The sequence below is a fragment of the Labrus bergylta genome, chromosome 14 (assembly GCF_963930695.1).
Source record: "Labrus bergylta chromosome 14, fLabBer1.1, whole genome shotgun sequence".
Lineage (NCBI taxonomy): Eukaryota > Metazoa > Chordata > Actinopteri > Labriformes > Labridae > Labrus > Labrus bergylta.
The window spans coordinates 15,936,865-15,949,233 of NC_089208.1; the positions used below are offsets into that span (position 1 = coordinate 15,936,865).

The following is a 12,369-nucleotide window of genomic DNA, read 5'->3' on the forward strand; positions in this document are numbered from 1 at the left end:
GGAAAATGTGTTACAGATGCTAATGCAAAACATGTAACCGAAATTACAACTAAAAAAAAGGCTTCTTTTTTTCTTTGAGGGAGAACCATTAAACCATCTGTTAATGTTCTCCCCTGCCCTTGTGTATGACTAAACATCATAACGTGGCAGCAAGACTGTCAGAGCACGAGTAATCTTTTACCAGATTGATGTGTTGCAAACGGGTAAATCTCTGCCTGTTTGAAGGCCTTATGATTGATACCACAATGTAAATATTTATTTGGTGCAACATGTTTAAACATTTTTTTATCATCAGCCAGGGTTAGAGTTGGATGCATTTGTTTACAATTGAGAGCATATGGACATGGACACTGAGATACAGGTCCATTCTGTGCTTGAGTACACAACATCCAAAAGCCTTTTATGGTATGTAAACACTGAACACAAATAATGCAGATATAATACAAATTAGATTTACCTGGCAAAGAGGAGGTCAGCAGACAAAGACAGGATATGATGATTTTATAGTGCTCTTAAGATAACTTAATAAAGCAGCTCTATGTTTTCGCTTTATTCAGCAGAGTATCATCCTTTGGAGTGTGCACGTCATCCGCCATTGAGCACAATTCCATCTGACAGATTTATGGCATCCCTCCATTTGTTGCCCTCCATTTATACGCATTTCAATGGCTGTCAGGTCCAATTATTGCCATCGTGTTAAATATAAATTGCTGCGGGGCAACACTGACATTTTACGTTTATATAACCCATCACACATGTGTATGAACAAGTGTGTGCAAAGTGACATTGTAAGTAAGGATGTACAAACTCATGAACATTTTGCTGAGTAAGAAGGCTTTTTTATAGCAACGATTTTGAGATACTAATATTCATCTTGGGGATTTAGATATTGTTCGTGGCGCTCACAAATATACAGAATATATTAGAACTACTATTTTGTGTATAAAATTGAAGACGAACACTGGACCTGAAAAGGAGGAATGTTTAAGATTTCCCCCGAAGAAAATCATAGCAACATCTCAATAAATGAGCATACAGTGCCACAGTAACCCTGGATAATCCGCATACTGTTGACACACTTTTTTCAGGCCTGTTTGATTTATAAAGATAAAGACAAACTTTTAAAAAATTGCGTTCCAGCAGCTCAAGAAAACAGGAAACAGGAATATAATTATTAAAAATACAAATAGAAGTTAAAAATCAAACATATTTAAATCAGTTAAATAAAAAAAACACTATACTATACTTGTGGAAAGAGTTATTGTTATTAAAAACACACAATGTGTAGCATTATTGATATGAGTCATGAGGTGGTGATGCTGTTAAAGAGTCTGATTAAACAGTCTGACGGCAGATGGGATGAACGACCTGCGGTAGAAGAGAAGTTTTTTTTTTCATGAAGACTTTCTTTTAATCTAATAACTATGAGCAGTATCAAAAAAACAAAGCGCAGATCCTTCACATAACCATCATCTCCAGCTGGTCAGCACAGCAATCGTTTCAGTGACGTCACCTGCAGCACAGTTGTTTCTAGAAATTCCCAACGCTTCAGCTCTTCTTTGGGTCCTGTGTATAATGTCTGTCCTATCACCTAACAGGCTTCAACAAAACAGTGTGTTTTTTTAAAAAAAAAGGTGTGAAAAAAATAACATCACGTAAGCGCCACCGTCTGAGATGCTCTGTCACAAAAGTTCGCGCAAAGGTTAAAACTTTCTCCCCTTTCGTTTGCTGCGAAACATTGTTAACCACCGCCGTCTTGTGTTACAGTACAACCAACATGTCGGAAATAAACACTCACCTCACGAAAAAGGCACTCACTGTTGCTCTACCTTCTAGCGGGCTATCACAAGGTTTCCAGTGTCTCGTAACACATTTTCACACCGAAGAAAACCTGTTGAACCCAGTTATTGACAACCATCCCAACATGTTCTGTACGCACACTAGCGCAACTGTTCAGCAACCTCCAGGGCTGAAAAGGAGGGATGAGTGTGTGATTATAACGCAATATTTAATGTTATCTTACCTTTATCCTCTTGTGTTTCAATAAGTCACGTCACACGTCAGTATGAGCACGCTATTTGTCTTGGCACCTTTGGGGTTGTGAGCCGGACAAGAGGGGGTTCAGTCGCTGCCACGTACAGAACCTCCCGGAGGAGTGACCGTAATACTCAGAATACATGCACGGCGGACATTCTTTCTGAAGCTTCTTTACGTTTCCCTTACGTGCGCGTCGTAAACCCTGACTTCTAGAGCTTTATGTCGGTCAGTAGACTTCTTGTTTTCAGGGGAAAACAGTACAGCAGTTGTAGTTTCAATCGACTTAAACTTGATTTCGTTGTGAAGAGTTTCCCCAAGCTGTCACTTACAGAACATGTTAAATTTGAGCATATAAGCCTCTGAATAGTTATTATCACTGCCTTAGTTATCACACAGATAACATTCTAGACATAGATTCTGCATTTGACGGTCCTATTGTAATTTGAAATGAAAAAAGTAAGGCTAGCCTATTTATGGATTAATTTTGTATTAATTTAAAGCATTTTCCCCTCCATGTTCTAATCTTTTATGATACTTACGGTAGTGTAAGTACATGCAATCCGTCACGTTTGCAGTTTGGATTTGGGTTTACAGGGCTTGTTCTTTGGATAGAAGGATCTAGAAAAAAACATTTGAACATGGTTTTTCAATGACGTGCTGTTCTTGAAGTCTCTTACTGTTCCTGTTCCTTCCAGTCGCTGATGTTCTTGTCTTTGGTTCAAATGGATTTAATAAGAGAAATGGGGTTTAATTGACACCTTTTAACAGGGGTCAGTGTCAAATGCCTATTTAATGCATTGCAATTTAAATAAACTAGTTGTGACGCAAGGGAGGAATATTTCTTTGCTTTGATAGAGTAAAATATTGATGCATATGTGGCAAGAGGAAGTCCATCTGATGAAATATTCCTTGCGATTACAGTTGGTTTTCTAGCACCCAAGCCTACTTGTATCATCTCTATGATGGATAGCATGTTCAGTTACTCATATAGGCTATAGGGAAAATAACAAACCTCAACTCAATCTCAAACAAATATTTTAGATTATTATATTCGGATTATTTTATTTAAGATTAATTTTTTACAATTATGTCATATTTGATTTTTAATTAAATAACATTCATCTCAAATGGTACATGTTGATTTGGTTTTTGATTAATAGTGAAATGCATAGATTTATACTCATAGACTGTAAATATTACTGGACGAACCCTGACCCGTCTGTTACTGCTATGAGTTTTGCAAAGTGACAAGTTATAGAGTTTGACCAGCAGATGTCGCTGTGTCAATTTAAAGAACCCACACAGGACCCACCAAAAAGAACAACAATTTATTTGTATGGGAAGAAAATTTCACGAAAGACAAGAAGAATGCAATCAGGAATACAAAGCAGCATACTGATCTGATAACTGAATGAACATTTTAGGTACTCTGAACTCGACCTAGCTTCCTTACAATAAGATAGTCCCATACGAAAACTCAACTTTCAGAAATGTGAAGTCTTTCAAGTCTTCCTTACAATCCATGCTCCCCTTTTTTAGTTGTTGATGCATTTATTTAATGACACAGTTTCACATAAACATTGCATCATGTGTAAATTAAACCTGGATTCGCTATAAATTATTATATCAACATACAAAACACAAAATTGTAGCCTATACTTACTATACTTGGCACACTAGGTTTATTAATACAGTTATTTATATTGTCTGGAAACTCTTGACCATTAACAACTCCAAACACTTTTAATATTGTGTAACAACTTGATAGCCCTAACCCTAACCCTCTTCACTGCACTGGTTTTCAGAAGAAAATAGGCTACCTCAAAAAGGTCAAAGGTCCTGTGTAGTCTACTCTGTGCTTTGAAAAGTGAGAAAATGCTTCAAGGCTTAACTCAATTCAATGATGAAATAATTTTGAAATTTACATTTAATAAACTTATTGTTACCTTGTCATTTTAAACCACTGATTCAGAACTACAGGCTGCACTATCTGTTGATGACCACTAAGTGTCAGCAGTACGCTATGGAATGGATATAGGGAAGATGAACATTATGACTGATGTCTGTTAAAATATGTGACAGTTTTTTCCTTTTTAAACTCAGTTCTGGAGCATACAGCCATGTCACTTTTTTTCACAGTCTCTATTTTCTTCTCCCCTTTGAATTTGTTTATTATTTATCAAAATACTTAGTTGGAAACTGAAAATCATTCTAATTAAACAATCCGTACATGAATAAATTGCCATTAGTCGAACTGTTCGAACTAGGAAAAAATGCCACAAGTGCAAGTACAGTTCTGTAACTGTGGCAAATGTTAGTGCTCATGAAGGAGTAATGTTAGTTCTTTGTAGATAATATAACAAAGAGTGAGGTCTTTTACCTGCTTTTCGTAAAGTGTCTTGAGATAACATTATGAATAATGTATACAAATAGAGATTGTTTGATTGATTGATGGTTCTAGAGCATCACAACAAAACAGCTTGTCAACTAACTTCAGACAAAAAGTCACCAACAATATTAATGCTGTTTAAGTTTTGGTCAAAAGGTTTCACTCTTTGCTCATTTAACATTTCATACTGTGGTGATATAAAGTACACTTAAATGAAAACATGTAAGATTATGTATTACATTTTCAAATGAAATATGGCTTTTCTGCTGTTGCTTTTACCATGAATTCAACAATAATGGTGAATGTTGATTCCTATGATAAATCTTGTCTTGGTGACACAGCAGGGGGTTTTTGCTCTTAGCTAAAGAGAAAAGTATTTTGTTTGTCAGGCCGACAAGATTGAAGAAAAACACAGCGATCATCAGGTAATTTTCACACTTCAGCAGAAGCTTTGTGCTGGAAAAAAAAAGGGTGTGAAACCATTTATTTAGTGATTACATGCAGGGAACTGAATGTCTGGTATGTCACACAGAAACCAATAAGAGAGTGGAAAACAAACAATAAAGTCAGGTTGAGGAATGTGTCAAACGTCTTTGATGTATTGTCAGAGTTATTGTTACAGGTTGGAGACATGGTTTTATGATCGTGACATCAGTGCACAAAATATGTTTTGTGTCTCTTTCAGGAGTCAGAGGCATCACGTTTTGAGAGTGTGGCATGACGACAAAATGACTACAGAAACTACTTGCACCCATTCATTTAACTGAGGTTAAAGTCTTCCAGATGTTTGGAGTGCTTCCTTATGTTAGGCCTCGTCCTGTGCCTGGCTCTGGCTGGTAAATAGAGTATCAGAAAGGTCACAAGGTCAAATATGCCTTCTTGTTTTGCTGGAAAGATTTAGAGAGGACACACTTACCAGAGACATTGTAGTACATGTGTATGAGAGCTGGTATGAAGAAAAAAAATTACACCACACCACTGATATTGTCAATAAAACATTGGTGTGAATCAGAGGAGAGTTAGAAGTGGGTATACCCTATGGCGACTGAAAATTAAGTGGGTATACCCCACATACCCTGCAATACACCACTGACTGTATTGTTCTTAAAAACCTTACAGTGGGGCTCTGGATTCCAAAAGTCCTGACAAAATATTCTTTATTTGTAAATTGAGAAGTTCACCTAGCCCTTAAATATTTTAGAACTTCAAACCAGCCAAAGTGAAAAACAAAAACAAAAAAAAACATATATTTAAGAATGATGAAAAATTAAATATTAGAGAGCAGTTACAAAAGTCTGTAACAAAGACAAACCTTGTGCTTAAATGGAAATCTATACATAAAAATAAAAAATACATAAAAAAACTCATTATTTTGTCAGCTGTCAGCTTATTTGAATCCATTGAAAATACATTTGCAGTGATACTACCTCATTGTTCTGTGACTCTTGCGATATAAAACTTATAACCTACACATCAATAGAAGAGCCTCTTACGGAGGACAGACCCAACACAAGGCATCATTAGGCAGCTCAATTAACAGCTTATAGTTTTCAACAAAGTCATTCAGCAAAATAATCACTAGCATGCTTTGAGTGCAGGGGTTATTATAATGGATTTACTGTAAACATTCTTAGCAAAACACTTTAGTTCATGACTGATTTAGACAGCTCCGAAATGAAAGACTATTGCTCCAGCGCAGTCCAGAGTGGAGAAATCCAAAGCTATGGCTTTTCCGAGCTTGTCAAGAGGACTACTTTGTGGCATTTTTCCAACCTGGACAGATATTGATAACATATTGATGTGCAAGTAATAAAGCAGAAATAGTCATTTAAAGCCCAATCTTTTAAAAGTTTTGTTTTGCTGTTGGTATGTCAGGTTTTGTGTATGATCCAACTTAAGATCCATCAATTGCTGTGGACTGAAATAAAGCATTAACATTTCTGTGAGCCATGTTTTTCTTGTGGTGTGTGTGTGTGAATGTGCGCGCGTGTGTGTGTCTGTCTGTGTGTGTGTCTGTGTGTCTGTGACTCCAGTGCAGACTAATGACTCAGGGCTGGCTCAGTACCTGAGGATAGGGTTACATGAGCTGTCTGTCAGCGCACACAAAATGAGCCCCCTCAGGACAGAATAGACAAAGTGTTGTTCACACCGCACCGATGTCAAGTACTATTAAGAATTAATCCTTTCACGTTTGTTTTAGGGAAGTTGGACTACAGATGGGTGATGCTTGACACCAGATACCTTCAAATCACAGGAATGTACTGTGATGTTTTGTTTATTGGTGCGGCCCTATACAACTAACAGACAGATTGAGTATGTACATTTTCTACACACACACTTATCGTGTTCAGGGTCACAGGAGGCTCATCTGGTTGAGAGCTACACCCTGGATGACCTGTCACAGTGCTGACCGAGGGAGAGAGACATGTTGTCCGTCTCTCCTCACACTCATAGGCAACTTAGACTCACTAATTTATCTCACGTTCACCTTTCTCTGTGGGGTCTGCTGGTCTCTGGACTAGAGACCACTGAGTCACCATGGCTTTGATGTCATGTGAGGAGTCTTTCAGATAGTATGAACAAGGCTGAAATTTGAAATGATGTCTCTTTATGAAAAGCAAATAAGACCATTAGCGACAAAATGAAAGAAGGAATTTAAATCACTCTGCTGAAACAGCCTTTACTAATTTTTCCACAGCAAAGCTTCTCTGTAACTGATGTGTTTAACTGTTAGCATGAGGAATTTTGCTAGAGAATATTAGTGCATTAAGTGTGAATAAGTGATGACGTACCACTTTTTCCACACAGGTCACTAAGTCCTACACAGTAGCTTTAAGCCTGACACAAATCAAAACCACTCGCAGCCCTTAAATTCTGCCAATATTTCATCAGTAATGAAAATGATTGCCGTAGAAACGTAGAAAGGTTTAGTTGATTTAGTAACACAGAAAAGTCTGCTCAACCTGTAATTTCAGACAGCGCTGTTAATAAAATATCTTTAGAACGTTTCAAATGACCACGAATAGCAAGACCAGTCAAAGGGATGTCATGATCCAATAATATTTGATGCATTTTCAATTTTTGATTCAAATAATGGAGTGGGATTGGGGATCCAAATAAGGGGTTCTCTTTGTGTAAGCGGAACAAAATGCAACAGGGACCTATTCATTCATCACTTTGAGACATGTTTGGAAGATATTTCAGTTTTCCTATACCACGAAATTATACGCACGAGCTACAAAGTTGTTACATTCTGTTTTGAAACGTTAGAAGAGCAGTTTTTAAGGTTATCTTTTATGAAAAAATGATTCCAGTGACATTTCCATAGATAAACAGCTTATTTGGTGTTAAATCAGTTATAAGATAATACCAAAAGCTATAGGTATCTGTATCACGAGTGAAAAAAATCAGTGCATCTCTCTGGTAGATGTGTTCTATAGATTTAGAAATAACTTTCAAGTTTGGGAATTCCCCCCTAAAAAATGGATAAGCCAAGGATCAGGATAGTTACTGTATAACTACGACTATTGTTTACAACTTTAACTCTTAACACAGTTTGTCTTGTTGTTTCTTTCTCAGCCTCCCCCTCCTTCTTTTATTGTGTGAACAAGCATGTAAGGACATGTGTGTTAGTGAGTGATTGTGCGGAAGCGTATCTGTTTGCACACACCTTATTTGACCAAAGGATGCTGTCACTGAAGCATTAGCCAACCATTCAACATATCAGTGAGTTACGGCTTAACTAATATTGACACAGCTCTTTCTAGTGAAAGAGCAGGCAGCTCGGACAGATGCACAAACAGGTCACAGCCTATTATGGTTGTGAAATACAGAAGGAAGGATGCACGAGCGAGGCCTGTCCCTGACCTGCCAGAACTGGGCTAAAGAAACCCAGTGGTTTGGAATAAAGCCCGTAGTATTCAACGGGTGTGATACAATAAATCGAGGACTATTTTATGTTTGTGCAGAAAGGATTATTTAAAGTCTAACTAGCAACCTGAGCATCAAGATTGGAAGTCAAGTGAAGAGTAATGTCTAAGAGCAAATGGTAGGTACACTTATTTGCCAATATCTGATTTTGGAAGCTAAAATGTCATTGAAGGCCTCGCAATTGGGAACATGAGATAACTTATCGGAGGTTTGCCTTCAGGTGAGAAATTTGTCTTGGGCTCTTCACCCATGCTGCAGCCATTAAAAGACACCATTCAACATCATTCACATTAAATACAAAAAATGAACATCATAAATAAGGTCCAGAGAAAATAAGAATATAAATAACATCAGGATCTTCAAACAGCAGTGCAAAAATGCAAAGAGAAAAGATAGTCCTGTTCTGTCTTATTTTTAAGTATTTCAAGTTTTACAGACGCTATGGGTTAAATATATTTTTACACCTGTCTTAGAGAAGCCTGTTCAGAAATAATCTGCAGGGATGTGTGATGTTTACTTCCCATAATCTCCCATGCAGACTAAATCAATTGGATCAGTTTGGTTTGTAACTGCACAGACAGGTTGAACAAACAATGCTGTGATACCATATCTGATGAGGCTCTATGACTGCCTGGTTGAAAAAAAATAAACATACATTTCTGAACATCACCATAAACTCTCAGACGACTTATGACTTATGACTTTAGATGGTTCAAATAGATGACGACTGAAGCTTCATTTTGTGAATTTATTTTTGCCCTTCGTGCTAAAGTCAGAGTTCTCTGTCCTGGGTCACTGAAAGGTCAAATCCACCAATACGTCATCTATTATGATCTGTAACAGACTGAAACCAACACACCTTCTTCTGCAGAAACTCCCTCTTAGGTACTTCATAACAGGAAAAAAAACAACAGTTGCAGGGAAAGCCACTCCAGAGAACTGGTAAAAACACGACCCAGAGAGACTGTGTCTCCAGAGACAGCAGCTTTAGCTCCGGAGAAAGACTCTCTCTCCTGTTGGGGACTTCACAAGGACTGGAAACCTCCCTCCTTTCTGCTGTTTCAGAAGTTCCCACAGCAATAAAAGAAACAAATGAGAAAGGCAGATTAGCAGACGCTGGATGGCTGAGAGCAGATCCAGTCCCTTTTTTTACCTTGCTTTTTTCCCTCATCCTTTTTCTTCAAAGTTTATTTTTGTCCTTTGTGTTCATCTTTCCTTGAATATCAAATTTATGTGAGACCTACCAAGACCTATGAGGCCATGTCTGTGAGTTTTGGGCAACACAACCAAACCTGACTCACAGCTTGGCAGTCAAGAAGAACATCAAATCATCTTCACTGTGTAAATTATTAGCCAACCAAATCCACAAAAACATCGTTCAGTGACCTTGGGTTTGTCTTGTTGCTGCTGGTTTTCAAATTACATTGCCATCTACAGCACTTTGTTCTCATTTGGAAAGGGTGGATGACTGGCAACAGCACCAAGGAGGCATAGGAAAACACACTCCCTTAAGACATGTGCTGAATCAATCACAGAGCAGAGGGAAGCTGGCAACTAGAGAGAGAGGGAGAGAAAGCAGGGAAGAGGGGGAATGCAGACCCCAATGTCCTCCTCACATTTTATTCTGAATCACATGTGAGGCCCAAAGCCAATTGCGACTAAAACCACAGCCTGTTCAAGGAAGTTAGGCCGATTTCCAGGAGAACAAGCACGGGTGCAGAAAGAGAAAGTAAAGGAGAAAAACTGGAAATTACCCAATCAGGTCTGACCTGAAGATTCAGTTAGTTATGTTGTAGGTACTTTCTTTTATTTAAATACTCAGGTCTAAATCCCCTTAAAGCAAAACTGAAAATAACACATATCTATGGAATTTTTTCTCCAAGGAAAATATTTTAATCATATCCAGACCAGACATGATGTCACAGCCATCAGCAGAAGCTAAATCTAAGTAGCTATAAAAATAACCCCCCAAATGGCAAATGTTAGTGCACCTGTAATTCAGTTAGGCCTTCAAGGAAGAGGGAGAGGAGATTCAATTACATGATTATGTCTCTGTTGGAGCTTGGTCAGTGGCTGTTTGGGCCCACGGTGGGCTGATCGTTTAAGGTTCACCAACTGAAAGTTTCCTGGATATTTAAAGTATGTGTGGGCTGCTTTTTTTTTCAGGTCTATTTCTGTCCTTGTTGTTCTGACGCACGTAGATAGATAAAGCTCTTTGAAAACCTCTACTTTGGCCAGTCATTTTCTCTGATAGATATATCAGTCAAACCCTAAGTCCTTGCCATAAAAATGTTGTTTGAAAGAGTAATAAACTCGATGATTGACCCTGAGAGGAATACGCAGCATAAAAGAGAAGGAGCACGCGATAGTCTGGAAGTCATCATGCAAACAAGGTTAAAGTTGGCCCCTTCTGCTCCCCCTAAAGCCACCGAAGTCCCTGAAGAGGCTGTTAACAGGTTCTGAACGCATTCTTCAGAGATGTCTTAGAAATCTTCAGCTCCCATCATCTTAACAACACACACATACACACACACACACACACACACACACACACACACACACACACACACACACACACACACACACACACACACACACACACACACAGAATGACTTTCAAACACAGCTGGTAACAGTGAGATGATAAGCGGAGGAAGCCAATCTGGTTTTCATTGTGTTTGGATTCTTTTGCGTTAAAGACCTTGATGGCTTTAATTGGACTCATCACATAAATGCAGTTTAGAAACACATTTTTTGGCAACTAGAAAGAAGAGATTTGTGCCCGTGCCTTTTTTTGTGTGTGGTTAAGACCATAATATACTTTTGTATTTATTTATTTATTTTCTGAATCATGTGCAGTGTGCTTTTATTTTGAAGTAACTGCCTGATTGATTGATTTTATTTAGTCACATGAAATATATAAAATTACGGTTTTTAAGTTTTTTCAGAAGTCTTACAGGGGAAAGCTAGAAAGCTTATTTTATCTTTCTCTTTATTTTAGCCTGTTAAAAAGTTATGCAACATTCTGGATTTAAATATTGCAAAAATCAAATATACCCTATGTCTGTTCATCTTTCAGTAATTTCTTCCTTCAGAAGAGAGTGAAGTCAAACTCCCTCTGGATTTGTTGTCACCAGCTTTGTGTTCACATGGACAGGATGGTGCGTCCTTGAGCTTGTTTATGTTTTGCTCAGAGGCTCAAACATGTTTCATACATTTTTTTTTCGAGTGAGCTCCTCCCTGTCCATACGTTAGCCCTGCCACCACGTGCTTTGTCTACGGGCATAATAAGAAAGTGTCGTGGAAAGAGTACAACTGAAGGAGAACGGACAATACTTTCCAAGACCCCCAAAAAGATTTTCTTTATTCCAAAAAGACACGCAGATAAGACTGAATATAGTATACTTCGAAATGCATCTGTCCTTGAAATTGATCACATAATCTGTTTTCAGGGGTTTATTAGCACTTGTCTGCTGCTCTCACTGCCTCACAGAAGCCTGAGAGTGAAACAGGACGAGAGGGAAAAGGGCAAGTGTGGAGACAGTAGGGGAGGAGGGAGCTGAGGGATGACAGAGGGGTGTCTGAAGAAAGGATTGTTTAGGTCTGAAAATCTGCTCTCAAAGTCTCATAGTAAGCTTTTAGGGAAATAAATTAATAAATGGGGAACTTGTAAACAAACAGATTTTTTCCATCTCCTCTGTGTAAGACAAAATTAAAAAGCGTGTCAGACATGTAGATGTTCTGGTTGAAGCGGTAAGAGTGGTTAACTGCACACTGCGGCCTGGTTAAGTTCAGCTGCTGTTTTTCGGTGCAAAGTAGGAGAGGTAAACAAGCTCTCAAGAAATGAAACGAAACAAAAGCCAGACACCGGGTAATTTCCTGTGTGTGTGTGTGTGTGTGAATGGAAGGCTTTATAAGTGTGTTTGTGTGTGTGTGTGTGTGTCCCTTTTATGTCTTACTCTCATCAGTGCTGTTTGACATTCCTGCAAAGGGCTGGACCGAAGTATTTAGAG

General features: G+C 38.2%; 1 protein-coding gene across 5 annotated transcripts in view; it reads right to left on the reverse strand.

Annotated features, from left to right (window-relative positions):
- The window catches only part of LOC109987298 (procollagen-proline, 2-oxoglutarate 4-dioxygenase (proline 4-hydroxylase), alpha polypeptide 2), a 29,074-nt gene extending 26,894 nt beyond the window's left edge, over positions 1–2,180 (reverse strand). Inside the window, exon 1 of one of the 5 annotated variants that reach the window (XM_029278151.2) lies at positions 2,024–2,180. The gene's annotated coding sequence lies outside the window, so the exon portion shown is untranslated. Of the gene's footprint in view, positions 1–1,798; positions 1,941–2,023 lie in introns of those variants that run through there. The other 4 variants (XM_065962969.1, XM_029278149.2, XM_029278150.2 and 1 more) reach the window with 4 other exon arrangements.
- Positions 2,181–12,369: the final 10,189 nt, after the last annotated feature.